The sequence below is a fragment of the Oryza sativa genome, chromosome 2 (assembly GCF_034140825.1).
Source record: "Oryza sativa Japonica Group chromosome 2, ASM3414082v1".
NCBI classification, from domain to species: domain Eukaryota; kingdom Viridiplantae; phylum Streptophyta; class Magnoliopsida; order Poales; family Poaceae; genus Oryza; species Oryza sativa.
In genome coordinates, this window is record NC_089036.1 from 12,126,579 (window position 1) to 12,139,171 (window position 12,593).

Below are 12,593 nucleotides of genomic sequence, written 5' to 3' on the forward strand. Positions count from 1 at the left end.
CTGGCGGGTTTCCTTCCGATGGAAGACTCGTTCGTATTTACGGCTTGGATTGGATCGGACTCCACAGGTGAACGTTGCAGATTTATTCACATTTTCTTTTTCTTTTTTCTCTTTTATTTTAAATAAGGAAGGGGACTGTTACGGGTTTGACATGCAGCCATGCAAAAGTTGCATATTAACTTTCCTCCCTTTTCAAAATTTGACGCTGTGTTCATGGTAGGATATTTGGTTTGGGCCTGTTTAGAATCCAATTTTTTTCTTTAAACTTTTTGCTTTTTCATCACATCTAACTTTCCTATAAGGGCTGTGTTTAGTTTTTGTGCTAAAATTTTTTTAAGTATACGGACACACATTTGATGTATTAAACATAGACTAATAACAAAACAAATTACAGATTCCACGGGTAAACTGTGAGACGAATCTATTAAGCCTAATTAATCCGTCATTGGCAAATGTTTACTGTAGCACCACATTACCAAATCATGGTGTAATTAGGCTCAAAAGATTCGTCTCGTGATTTACATGCAAACTTGCAATTGTTTTTTTGGTCCACATTTAATGCTCCATGCATGTGTCCAAACATTTTATGTGCTGAAAAGTTGGAAGCTTGAAGGAAAAAAGTTTGAATCTAAACACGGCCTGTGGCGTGTTTAGTTCGTGTGCCAAAATTTTTTAAAGTATACGGACACACATTTGAAAACGTAGACTAATAACAAAACAAATTACAGATTTCACCTGTAAAATGCGAGACGAATCTATTAAGCCTAATTAATCTGTCATTAGCAAATGTTTACTATAGCACCACATTGTCAAATTATGGCGTAATTAGGCTCAAAAGATTCGTCTCGTGATTCACATACAGACTCTGCAATTGGTTTTTTTTTGTCCACATTTAATACTCCATACATGTATCTAAACATTTGATGTGACGGAAAAGTTGAAAGTTTGAAGAAAAATGTGTATTTAGTTCACGCCAAAATTGGAAGTTTGGTTGAAATTGGAACGATGTGACGGAAAAGTTGGAAGTTTATGTGTGTAGGAAAGTTTTGATGTGATGGAAAAGTTGGAAGTTTGAAGAAAAAGTTTAGAACTAAACTCGGCCAAAGTTTGAATCTAAACAAGGGCCGAGTTTACTTCCAAACTATTTTAACTTTTTTCTTCAAACTTCTAACTTTTCCGTTACATCGAACTTTCCTACACACATAAACTTCTAACTTTTCCATCACATCGTTCTAATTTCTTCAAACTTTCAATTTTGGCGTGGAACTAAATAAAAGCTAAGGTAAACTAATAAGTTTTAAAACAGGATCAAAACTAATAGACCATGGCTGTGTTTAGGCCGACTTTAGTTCCAAAATTTTTCTTCAAACCTCCAACTTTTCCATCACATCAAAACTTTCCTACACACGTAAACTTCCAACTTTTCCATCACATCGTTCCAATTTCAACGAAACTTCCAAATTTGGCGTGAACTAAACACACCCTTAGATCCACGCTAATATTGGAAGCCTGAAGAAATTGGAACGATGTGACGAAAAAGTTGAAAGTTTGAAGAAAAAACTTTTCCGTCACATCGAACTTTCCTACACACACAAACTTTTAACTTTTCCGTAACATTGGCCGAGTTTAGTTCCCAACTTTTTCTTCAAACTTTCAACTTTTCCATCACATCAAAACTTTCCTACACACATAAACTTCAACTTTTTTCTTCAAACTTCCAATTTTAGTCAAACTTCCATTTTGGCGTGGAACTAAACATAGCCTATGTTTCGTGAAAACCTTAGGTCACATACACTAGGAACCCTATCCATGTCCCAGATCTGGCCGCCACCCTCTGCCTGCTCGAGTCCATCGCCACTTCAACGACTCAGGCCACGCCGGTGCGGCATCCCGTCCTCCGTCCCATGTTTCCACTCTCCTCATCTCATCCTCCCCGCTGCTTCCTTGCCACCGTCGTCTACACCGGGGTACCGCGCCGCGCCATGCGACCGTCGCCACTATAGATAGCCATAAGGCTCGAAGCCCGACGGCCCGGTCCATGGCACGATATTTTGGCCCGACCCAAGCATGGCCCGGCCCGACGGGGGTCGGGCCCATGCCGGCCCTGCCTGGCCACTAGGCCATGCCTGGCCCCCCCCCACCGGCACGTTGGGCCAGCACGGCACGATGGGTCGACAGGCCAAGCCCAACACACAAAGCATAGGGAGCAAAAATAGACATATTATATGCCACGGTCCAAAGAATAGGGATGTAAAATAGACTTATTTTTGCTATATATATGTCAGCCCAAAGAGAAGGGAGGGAAAATAGACTTATTTTAGCTATATATATATATATGTCACAGCCCAAAGAGAAGGGAGAAAAAAATAGAATTATTTTAAAAAAGGCACGATGGGCCACCCGTGCCTTCGGGCCGACCTGGCATAGCCCGACTGCTGGTGGGCCGTGCTTGGGCCGGTGGTGCAGCCCATGGGCCGGCACGGCATGGCTCGGTGTGTTGGTCGGGCCATGCCATGCCTGGGCCGTGCCGCTTGTTTGGCTAACTATAGTCGCCACCCCCAAGCAGCACCACCGCTCAGCTGTTGTCACGGTGTCACCTACTCCAACACATTTACGCAAAGATTTTCGTTATCGGGATTGCTATATGGCATTCAAATGAAATTTGGGGATGAAATCTTACAGATTTTAGACCATTGGATCCATGCCAAGATTCGTGCATCGGCTTCTCTCCAACTCCGACAGGCTCCCCTTCTTCTCCGGCGCCAGCGACACCCCGACTCCAGAGGGTTAGGGTTTGGAGTGAGGGTAGGAGGGGGGATGGGGGAGGGGGAAGAGGGGGTTTCCTCGGGGCTTAGAGGGATGGCCGTGGGCGGCAGAGGACCGGCGGTGGGCTGTGGACTCCGGCGAGCGGCGGAGGACCGGCCGTGGGCGGTGGACTCCGGCGGGCGGCGAGGAGGCGGCGGCGGCGCCGAAGCCGCGGGGATGGAGGAGGGCAGTGGGCCGGTGTTGGCGGTGGGGGTAAAGCAAGGGTGGGATTAGGTGGCGGATCCGGCGGCGGGGAGCCGCCGAAGACGGGGAAGACCGTGGGACGGGGACACCTCATCGTCGCCGCCATGAGGAGAAAGTGAGGGGGGAAGGGGAGGGGGAAGGGGGAGGGGGAGGGGGCTCGCCGGGGGGCCCTCCCCGGCGCCGTTGACCTTTTCCGGCCAGCCGACGAGGCAGGCGGCGGCGCGGTGGGGCGGTGGCAGTGGTGACGGCGGCGGATCGCGCGTGGGACGGGAGAAGGAGGGTGGCGGCGTGATCTAGAAACCGGGGGAGGAGGAGGAGGAGTGAGGGTTAAGGGGCTGCATGAATCTTAAAGCACATCCAATGGTTTAAAATTTGAATGATAGGAGGTGAGATTTTCCGTCACATGATATATAGACAGCCCCGTTAGTTATTGTTGACGCTAAAGTACGATTTTCATCGGGTCCATCTATATATATGACGCCACAAAATTTAGTCTCGGATTGGACTTCACACTGATTACCGCCATTTCAAACACAAAGTTGACCATTAACGAGCCGTGGCAATATAGCAAATAAGTAACTTGATTATAATACACAATATAAATTAAATTAAGATAGAAAACTAGCGATCACAAAATTTACACTTAAGTGCAGTGTAATTTTAATATAAATTACAATGTAAGTAAGGTGTAAGTGCAGTGTAATTATAGTATTAAACACAATTTCTCACCATAACTTTTCTTATGGGACTATCTATATACATGGCACCGTATTTTTTATCGATATGTATTTACATTATAAGTCCCTAAAATTTACATATATAATTTTAATATATTTTCACTGTAAGTTTCAAAATTACATATGTAAGTCCTAAAATTATATATGTAATTAGTATGTAATTACAATGTAAGTGGCATGTAAGTTACTATAGTGTAATTTTTATTAATTATAATTACTTTGAGTAAAGAACGAGTACCATCTTTGTGCTCAGTTGGTCAAAAGCCTTTTGCTGTAACTTATCGATCGTGTTTTCTCTTGGAGAGCACTCGCACGAATCTTGAAACATATCCTAGGGTCTAAAAATTGACTATTTTTTTACACAAAAAGTGGCGCCATATTTCTAGCAACTCTGTGTACATTAGTGTTTAGCCATGTATTGTTGTTGCCGATGGCTAAATGAAATCATTATTGCTGCATGTTCTATAATAATTGACGTTTTGGACAAGGTTAAGGTCAAACTTTTATAATTTTAACCATCAATAACTTTTAAAATATTTAGTTTACATAAACTAGAATAAGATACACTATAATAAAAATAAACATGCATTTATTTATTATATATATTATAATAGAAAAATAAGATCAAAGGTATATTTTGTAAACCGTGTCATTGTCTAAAATATCAATTAAAATGAAACTGGAGGGAGTATAGCATTGGTATGCTTCTTGCTGCTTTCTATCTTCCGTATAGCATTGATGTTGCTGATAATTTTCGGGGATGGGCACCCAGCGGGTGCTTCTTACCCAAGTGGGGACGGGACGAGGAGAAATCTTCCCCGTGTGCAGGGATGGGGATGGTGACGGAATATTTTTCTCACTCTGGGGATGGGGTAGTAGAACCCGACGGGTGCAGCCTCGTTGCCATCCCTAGATCTGTGTGTTTTCATGGGCCAACTGTCCTTCGGACATGGGCCTACAGTTGATGGGTTAACATGCAAGCAATATGGGCCAACGGAAGTTTGTTGGCTGGCCTACATAGGCTAAAAGAATATGCCTGTTAGTTTTTAATGTGTGTCCTGTGCTATGATTGTACAACGGTGACTATCTGGGATGTTAAAATTGAAAGTTTAAATTATGGTGATTTCTTATGAAATTCAAAGTTAATACTTATGGATCTTACATTGTACTTTAAAACTTATAATGGAATTTTGAAATTACACTGTGAACTTATCAAATTCACAGTGTAATATCTTGTAAGTTATAGTGTAATTTATAAAACTAGTAATTTGTCTGTGCTAACACTACCGTAATATTTGATAATGCATATAAATAAACTAAAGAGATCATATATTATCGCAATCAAGCATATAATTAGATAAATTTAAAATGCATGTAAAAAAATCGTTCCCATGGGCGGCAAATCCTGAATATTGACGAAGTCACCACAGGTGCCTCGCTGTTGACGGGTACATCGCCTATCACTGAAAGCACAATACCGTTAAAACCTAAAAAAATCGTTTCCATGGGAAGTCAAACCCAAGAACTAAGGTGCTACTGAGACTCTTGTAACCATTACTTATTTTTTATTTTGTTATTAAATACATAGCCACACGATATCATCACAACTTCTATATGTTCGGATCCATCTAATTCTTGGGCTAAAAAATTTTTATAACTACATGAACATAATTTGTCCATGATGCACAGCATAACTAATCTTTGGAAACCAGCATCCAATCAGCACCTTAGAAGCTTGTCGGATTGCCTGGGTCATCATCCTCGTGGAGTTGGGGTGGTGATCTTGTGATGGCTGGTAGTGGGAAGGTGGCTGCTGCCCCTTGCCAAAGTAGTTCTGGTACCCCGGAAGAGGCTGGCTCGACTGGACACGGCTGTGAGTAATCTTCATTCCACAGCAACAACCCAAAATATATCAGGGAATAATATCTGTACCCAGTTGCTGTGGAATCATAATTTCTTTTACACCAGTTGTAACATCTAAGCAAAATGTTGGTGTATTTGCCGCTCACTGCCAGGGCAGGGATATCAAGTGGAGCTAGCAGAGCATATAATGGCTGTGCCAGGAGACACTCACGCTGCTCAAAATCCAATCGGGGAGGACACTGCATACAGGGATACCTGAGTCAATAAATGATGCATATTTGACATGAATTTAACTTCAAACTTGATAATCCAACTATTATCAAGCATCACGTTGAAAGTATCATGCATAAGCATGCAAAATTATACCTAAATCTGACCAATTTGTCATATAGCTTGCAGAGTTGTTACATGAAGCGTGGTACCTTGCTATCAAAGAAGGATCTAGATGTATATTAAAGGTGGACCTCACATAGTTTGGTCAACTTTAATTGTCTGAGTTCAATAAAGTTTTCATTAACTAAAAAAGTCAGGTCAACTTGATAATATGGCTATGACAGAGCATATTGATACTTAAATCTATACTATTATGACAAGCAGTTTGATGATCTTAATGCCGATGACGGTCTGAAAACCTCAAGGCTAGCATATAAATGAAGCATATCCAGGGCCGGCCCTGGCCCTATGCAGCCGAGGCGACGGCCGGGGACCCATAATGGTGAGGGGCCAACACCTAATACTAGTAATCTAGTACGTCATCCGATATTGAGATCAATGATTTTTATTTAGAATTAAAGGTGTTGCAAGTGAGTTTGCTAGATTCTTCAATGTCCGCACCTGAGATTCTGAAGTTTGTTATGGATGCAGATTTCTATTCAAATGTTTCAGTTGCCTATCGAATTCTCTTAACCGTACCTGTGACGGTAGCTTCAGCTGAAAGAAGTTTCTCAAAATTGAAGTTGTTGAAGAACTATTTGAGATCAACTATGTCGCAAGAAATGTTAAATGGCTTGGCTATGTACTCAATCGAGAATGATATCTTGGACAATATTGATCTTAATACCATTCTTGATGATTTTACATCAAGAAATGTCAGAAGAAGTATCTTTTCATAGGAAGCAATGGAATAGGGTTCTATTCTTCATTAAGTTAATGAATAATGATATTAGTTCCAAGTTACAAATATATTGTTATTTTGGTCGACTTTATTTCTTGATAATTACCAAGCATATTAAATTTAATATATGGATGTACTTGTTTCCGTTTTGTAAGTAAAATTAGCGTATATATATATCAATAAATTTTATATATAGCTTAGAGGGCCCATCACGATGAGTTCGCCTAGGGCCCTCAAAATCATAGGACTGGCCCTGAGCACATCTGTTCATATTAAGATTGAGTTTGGAAGAAAAGGAGCCTATTTAGCCATCTTATCACATGAGCTGATATTTTAGCAGGATAAATCAAGTATAACACTCAGTACCTACATGATAATGAATGCCTTACATTGAGAGCGAATCAACTCAAAAGAAAATGAACCACATTAACAATGAGAAACCATCAAAAATTGAAGAGATTGCATTGGAATAAAATCAATGGTCTGGTCTGAGATAAAAATTAAAGCAAAATAGGCAAGAGGTAAGAATGCAATAGGGTAGTCATTGGATTTTGACTCTTTCTTTCAATAAAATTCTGTTTTCCATATAGATTTTTTCTGTCTCTAGATGTTTACTCTTGATTTTAGTAAATTCTATTGGCAGTGTAATCAACCAATTCTAGAATTGAACAGAAAGTCAAGATAAATATTACCTTAGAGACACACCCTTACTCCCACAAAATCTCAGAAAATAAGATAGTATGTAGTTGAAACACACAACGTAGCTGATACAAATGGAAATTAGAGATCCAAGATCTACAGGTTAAGAAGTGCGCTCTGAATACTGATGAAGCTATGACTGCATAAACATCCCCTGAGAAACCTGAATATCTTTTGCAGATCATGATGCTTACTTTGTCAGTTGTCACCTTTAAATCTTCTTAGATCTTCTATTATGCTTTGCAGTCTACAATAAGATTGATAGATCCCAAAGTATTTATAAGCAGGAAGACAAACCCCAGTATCTAAATGACACCAAAATGTTAGTATATCAAAGAGGTATACAATAAAATGATATGATTGGTGAAATGATCCATTTCTTATGACATGATTAATAATACACAATATGGATGCCATTCCATGAAAGATTGGAAGTGAGAAAGCACCTGGAAAGAGAAACCAAATCATGAGAACTCTTAGTTCCATAGATGCATGGCTGTACCTTCCTAATAGTTTTTTTTTGCATGGTTCTTAATAGGATTTGAACAATTGAAAAAAGCCATGCTTGTGTAACAGGAAACGTAAATACGGTATGAACCCCACAATAGATACAAAGAAAGAATCTGTACAACGCCACTTCTGAACTTCTTTTAAGATACAAACGAAAATATAAATTCAGTACAAACCTAGTAATAGATCACATGTTAGCTCTTGCAAAGTAAAAGTTTACAATTGTTAGTATCTTATAACAATTGGTTAGCTTCCAGAGACCACCTCGGGTTGCTGAGTTTCTTATAACAACCTGTCATGGCCGTCCAACCGGAGCTAAATACGGAGGAGTACCCTCCCCAGAAATTGGCTTAGGAATATATACTAACGTGGAGGAATACCCGTACTAAGTTGTCACCATCAGCGGCCCACCTCTACTGTCCTGCAGCATATATGCCCAATTAATGATATCTAATAATCTAAGCACCATGCTTACATTATCAAATATTACTCTATATCCTCTAGAATAACATAGATCAATCATTTCCATGAACATTAAACCCACACCACTGCACCTCTCTGGTAGGCTAGTCATACAACTATGTCGGCACAAATATAAAGTAAATCCAGTACTCAGACAGAGTAAAGTACCGAAGGTATATAAAGAAGAATATTCTATTAATTCCGAGAGTCTTACGAAAGAAGAAAGAAAAGCTACTAGAGCCATACTGAAATCTTCTGAATACTCGAGGACTTCGAGAACTATCCTATTCTACTCCACTTAGCACTAGAGCATTAACTAAACTTGAGAGAGAGAGAGAGAGAGAGAGAGAGAGAGAGATATCAAAGCTTCTTGCTTGAGTGTGTGTTGGAATGAAGAAAGTGACCCCTTTATATAGCCTCCCAATGATGGTTATGGCAGTTGGAATTGTCAGAAATGCCCTGCAACCGTCATTAGGAGTGCATCTGGAGCGTCCATGTGGAGGGCTGAGCTGAGCCGGTGCTACCAGGGTTCGACCGAACCTGGGCCGGCCCAGCAGGCCTCTAGATTTGGTCAGGGGGTTGACAGATGGGTCCTCATGGCAGTTGTGGCAGTTATGACGGTTTCCAGGACGGTTACACCTGACATGTGGGCCCTTGTATTCTTAAGCTTGCTTAGGAGTGAAGTTTTCATTAATTTCTTCTTTATTCATGTGCTAATCTCTGCAAACAAATAATACTCCAAGTACAAGTGGAAATATATTATTCTAAAATAAATATGTATTGCAAGCATAGCTAGTTCTCCTTTATTTTAGTTATATTGACGGTCAAAATTGGTCTGTAACGACCGTCAACATCTACTCCAGAAACAAGAGTGTACGGCGTGGATTTGGTAGCTGGACATGCCAAAGTCCAAGTTGACATGGTCAAAGACAATTGCTGAATTGGCAACTACCAATCCCACCAAAGGACGAGATACTTACACTCGCTCATGCACGTGGAATGTTTATCCAATGGCCAAAAGACCTCATCACCACAAAGATTATTCCAAGGTCAAATGTTGCAGCAGGCCCAACTCATCTAGCTCGGTCAGCTAAAGCTCATGCACCTCAGATGGCCATTGAAGCTCCTTTTGGGTCCCACGTCTTGGATTTTGGTGGAATGGCCATAGATCGTCCTCCTTCAAAGAAAAGAAAAGGCCAATTCATCTCCACCGATGGTGTCTAGCAGGCCAAATCATGGAAGGGGAAAATTGAAAGGAAAAGGAAAGGTAGGAGGGTCGTCCTTACCTCCCAAACGGCTAGATCTAGATAAGGAGGTGTACGTTGCTCTCAAGATCCTAGATCACGACACATTCTGGCCAGGGATGCCGTTGGATCAAGACAATGAATTAGCCAGAATGGGCACTATTACTCGAGAGCTGCGTCGGTACTACGTGGATAAATTGAACTCCAAGAGGAAGAATAGTGATATGTCCATACTGGGTCATCATGACCAAGCGCCCTTCCTGGGGCCACCCAGTTATATCATAGTGGGCTTCTCTGATCTTTTCAACCTCTTTAGGCTACGAGCGGTGGACACCGATCTCCCAAAGTGCTACTCATTGTAAGTACTAATAACACTAAACTTAGCTAATAACAATCCATGTAGAATGCTTCTAGCCATACAGATCAACCTTGAAGGTTATGTTGGATGGAAGCACGGAAGACCAGAAGTCAAGTTAGATTCCTAGATCCACGTCAAGTCAATGAGACACAACTTAAGTCTTGATTGGATGATGTGGTCGGTTACATCATGAACAACTTGAGGGCCCACTAGGACAAAGGCTTCATCATATTAGCACACAATCAATAGTGAGTATGCTAAATAATTAATAATCCCTTCTTTCTATAAAGCTAATGCCCACTAAACACCTAAAGCTCAACATGCAAGCATAGTATTTATTAGCACTCCTAAAACCTACATGTAAGCATGCCAGATCAACCCATTAAGCACACAAAGCTCAACATGCAAGCGTATACTTCCTCCGTTTTACATTATAAGACTTTCTAGCATTGCCCACATTCATATATATGTTAATGAATCTAGACATATATATGTGCCTAGATTCATTAACATCTATATGAATGTGGACAATGCTAAAAAGTCTTAGAGGCTGTTTGGTTGGTGCCCTAAGTATCATGCCTGAGGAATTTGTGTGCCTGAAAGGCATAGGAGAAGTTGATGAAACTTGCCTGGCCAGGCAGCCTGACATTTTGCTTGTTTGGTTGTGGACAGTTGTCTGAGAGGAAAAAGAATCTACAGTTTAGATGGGTATTGCTAAGTGCTAACTGTAACAAATCAATTTATTGCCTAATAATTTTTGCCGGCTTCACGTACGTAAAGAAGAGGAAAAAAAAGAAAAAACATAAATGCCCAAACCTACAACGATTTCTTCAAGACTCCAACTGCGTGTAAAGTGCTTCAATTGTTTCGGCAGATCAGCGACAGTTGCTGCTGCGTGTGGGAGATCAGATGGGTCGCAGATGGAACCGACGAATTGAGATACTTCACCGCAGATTTGTGTGACGCCGGATCTGGCAAGCTAGTGGTGGCTTCCCACGGCGGAGGCAAGGTTACTGCATGCGCGCGACGGCGGCGGCGGTGGAAGAGGCAAGCTTTTCACTGCATGCGCGTAATGGCGGTGGCGGAGGAAGAGGCAAGCTTTTCATGTGCATGCGACAACGATGGCGGGTGAGGACATCGGGCCCAGCGGCGGCGGAGTCTTGCGTGACGGTAGCGATGGCTTGCCCGGAGGACGGAGGAAAATTATACGACGGTAATCTCGCTAGCTGCTGTGCCTGGAGCTCACGCGACCGAAATAAGTCGCCTGACTCAGGCTAATCACGCGCGGAGATATGCATTAGGCCAGGCGAGGGGAAAACAGTCTCAGGCCAGCAACCAAATAGGACCAAAACCGTGTCAGGCTAGTTCTCCTCAGGATAGCAACCAAACAGCCCCTTATAACCTGAAACGGAGGCAGTAATAATTATTTATATATATAATTTATTTCATTCTAAAACTAGACATACACATGCTAAATCATCATTCTCAAATCATTTTCGTAATATTTCAATCCAAATCATTTCATCGTTTCTCCAATATCTAACATATATCCCACAACAAAGCGCGGGGCATCATCTAGTTACATCTAAAAGTGTGGTTTTTAACTTACACTATATTAACTTTGCGGGTTCCATTGGATTCTATTGTGCATAGTGCCAAAATGGAGTAGGTTTTACTATCTTAACTGCCGCATAAGCGACAAATATGACTTTAACGCTCTCAAAGAGGCATTGAACACAGCATGGGACTAATACGTGCAAAAATGGGCATGCATCAAGAAGGAAAAATCCAACCTCTATCACCATGACGACTTCAAATGCAAGCAACAATCCAGCGAGACCTGTGGTTTCCACGTGTGCCATACCATGAAGGTCCTCACAGGACAGGTGACTGCGCTAGATCCCGAGGTTTGTGGTATATTGATTTGGGAAAACAAATTAGTACGTTGGTATGGTTGCACCTAGGATCTGTACTAACTTAACGCCTCTCTTTCAGGAGGTTGTTGTTGGCGGCTGTTAAATGCCGACTCTATACCGCCAACATCTGCATAAAGTTTGGATAATAAAACATCCAACATAGTGATAGGTGTTTCATCTCAAATATTACACAAGTGTTGGTATATATTTGTATGCAGATAATAAACCCCAGTGTTGGGAGGAAAATCAGACTCGAGTGAGGAGAATTATGTATCCATACAAGGAGGGATTGTGAACTTCATCGAAACATTAGTAAATCAACCCAAAACTCCGAGAAATGGATAGAGGACGTCTCAGGGAGTCCACCGACCGAAGGCCAGGCCAAGAGGGCCCAGCCCAGGTTCGGCCGAACCCCCCTGATCACCGTTGATCCTGGGGTTTGGCGTGGACGCTCCAGATGTTCTCCCAATGACGGTTGCAGGGCAGTTCGGACATTTTCCCTTCTCACAACCGTCATAACTGCCCTATAAAAGGACCTCACTTCATTCACTCTCACACACACTTCCAAGCTTGAGCTGAATTACAAGATGCTCTATTGTCCTATATTGTATACTAGAATAGGAAAAGTGTAGAGTAGAAGGAGTCGGAAGAATTCCGGAGTTGTCGGTAATCTTCTCCTAT